The sequence below is a fragment of the Seriola lalandi genome, unplaced genomic scaffold, assembly GCF_002814215.2.
Source record: "Seriola lalandi dorsalis isolate HSWRI2012SDOR001 ecotype SW California unplaced genomic scaffold, Sedor1 jcf7180002054464, whole genome shotgun sequence".
Taxonomy (NCBI): Eukaryota; Metazoa; Chordata; class Actinopteri; order Carangiformes; family Carangidae; genus Seriola; species Seriola lalandi.
In genome coordinates this window covers 1,076,099-1,079,316 of record NW_019525017.1, presented here as the reverse complement: position 1 = coordinate 1,079,316, position 3,218 = coordinate 1,076,099, and positions in this window count along the sequence as shown.

Below are 3,218 nucleotides of genomic sequence, written 5' to 3'. Positions count from 1 at the left end.
ATAAGGCATAAAATGTCATGAAAACGTCATAGTATAGTAAGGCATAGAATGTCAAAAAATGTTAATAGTAAAGTGAAGCATAAAAATGTCAAAAAATGTCATAGTATACTAAGGCATAAAAATGTAAAAAAAAAAGTCATAGTGTATTTAGACATAAAAACGTCAAAAAACATCATGGTATAATAAGACATGAAAACATTACAAAACGTTCTAGTATAGTAAGGCATAAAAATGTCATAAAAACATCATAGTACAATAAAGCATAAAAATGCGAAAAAATGTCATAGTATACTAAGGCATAATATATCATAGTATAATAAGGTGTAAGATGTCATAAAAACGTCATACTATATTAAGGCATAAAATGTCATAAAAACGTCATGGTATAATAAGGCATAAAAATGTAAAAAAACGTCATAGTATGATAAGGCATAAATGTCATGAAAACGTCATAGTATAGTATGGCATAAAATGTCAAAAAATGTCAAGTATAGTAAGGCATAAAAATGTGAAAAAATGTCATAGTATACTAAGGCATAAAAAAGTCATAAAAACAACATTATATAATAAGGCATAAAAATGTCAAAAAATGTTATAGTATACCAAGGCATTATATATCATAGTATAGGAAGGCATAAAATGTCATGAAATCGTCATAACATAGTAAGGCATAAAATGTCCAAAAACAACATAGTATAATAAGGCATAAAATGTCATGAAAACATCATAGCATAGTAAGGCATAAAATGTCAAAAAATTTCATAGTATAGTATTGCATAAAATGTCAAAAAATTTCATAGTATAGTAAGGCATAAAAATGTCAAAAAAAATGTCATAGTATAATAGGGCATAAAAACGTAAAAAAACATCATAGTATAATAAGGCATAAATGTCATAAAAACGTCATAGTATAGTATGGCATAAAAACGTCAAAAAATATTATAGTATACCAAGGCATTATATATCATAGTATAGAAAGGCATAAAATGTCATGAAAACATTATAGTATAGTAAGGCTTAAAATGTCAAAAAATGTCATAGTACACCAAGGCATAAAAAGTCATAAAAACGACATAGTATAGTATGGCATAAAAACGTCAAAAAATGTTATAGTATACCAAGGCATTATATATCATAGTATAGAAAGGCATAAAAACGTCAAAAAAACGTCATAGTATAATAAGGCATAAAATGTCATGAAAATGTCATAGTATAGTAAGGCATTGAATGTCAAAAAATTTAATAGTAAAGTGAAGCATAAAAATGTCAAAAAATGTCATAGTATACTAAGGCATAAAAATGTAAAAAAAACGTCACAGTATAATAAGACATGAAAACATTAAAAAACGTCCTAGTATGGTAAGGCATAAAATGTCATAAAAACGTCATAGTATAGTAAGGCATAAAAATGCGAAAAAATGTGAAAGAATGTCATAGTATATTGAGACATAAAAACTCATAAAAACTACATAGTATAATATGTCATAAAAATAAAAAAACCCGTCATAGTATAATAAAGCATAAAAATGTCATAAAAACATCATTGTACAATAAGGCATAAAAATGCGAAAAAATGTCATAGTATACTAAGGCATAATATATCATAATATAGTAAGGCATAAAATGTCATAAAAACATCATAGTAAAATAAGGCATAAAAACTTAAAAAAATGTCATAGTATAATAAGGCGTAAGATGTCATAAAAACGTCATAGTATAGTAAGGCATAAAATGTCATAAAAACGTCATACTATATTAAGGCATAAAATGTCATACAAACGTCATAGTATAATAAGGCATAAAAACGTAAAAAAACGTCATAGTATGATAAGGCATAAATGTCATGAAAACGTCATAGTATAGTATGGCATAAAATGTCAAAAAATGTCATGTATAGTAAGGCATTAAAATGTCAAAAAATGTCATAGTATACTAAGGCATAAAAAAGTCATAAAAACGACATTATATAATAAGGCATAAAAACGTCAAAAAATGTTATAGTATACCAAGGCATTACATATCATAGCATAGGAAGGCATAAAATGACATGAAAACGTCATAGCATAGTAAGGCATAAAATGTCAAAAAATTTCATAGTATAGTATTGCATAAAATGTCAAAAAATGTCATAGTATTCCAAGGCATAAAAAGTCATAAAAGCAACATAGTATTAAAAGGCATAAAAATGTCAAAAAATGTCACAATATACCAAGGCATAATAAATCATAATATAGTCAGGCATAAAATGTCATAAAAACATCATAGTATAATAAGGCATAAAAACGTAAAAAAAAAATGTCATAGTATAGTATGGCATTAAGTGTCAAAAAATGTCAATTGTATAGCAAGGCATAAAAATGCGAAAAAATGTCAAAAAATGTCATTGTATACTAAGGCATAATATGTCATAGTTAGTAAAGCATAAAAACGTCAAAAAATGTCCTAGTATATTAAGCCATAAAATGTCGTAAAAAATTCATAGTAGTAAGGCATAAAATGTCATAAAAACGTCATAGTATAGGAAGGAATAAAATTCCATAAAAACATCATATTATAATAAGGCATAAAATTTCAAAAAACATCATAGTAAAGTAAGGCGTAAAATGTCATAAAAATGTCATTGTATAGTAAGGCGTAGAGTATACTAATGCTTTGGAATCGCTAATTAACCTACATTGTACATTTTTGGATTGCGGGAGGAAACCAGAGTACCCTGAGAAAAACGAAGGAGGCATCGTGAGAACATGCGAGCTCCACACAAAAAGGCCCCTCAGTTGGGGATTGAACTGACAATCTTCTGTGCGTGAAGCAAGAGCTCTAACCACTGTACCACCACATCGATCCTACACCATGTTAAAATATAGGAAGGTATGAAAACATCATAGTAAAGTGTGGCGTCATAGTATAGTAAAGCATAAAAACTCACAGTATACTAAAGAATTGGAGTCGGTAATTAACCTAAAGGGCATGTTTCTGGATGCGGGAGGAAACCAGAACACCACAACCTCCACTCAAAAAGGCGGCACATCTGGGTATTGAACTGACAACCTTCTGAGTCTATAGCAAGAGCACTAACCACTACACCATCACATCAACCAATGAGAACTTTAAATTATAGTAGGGTATAAAAACATCATAGTGAGGTGTGGTATTAAAATCATGGTATAGTGTGACATAGAATGTCATAAAAACGACATAATATAGTAAGGCAAAAATGT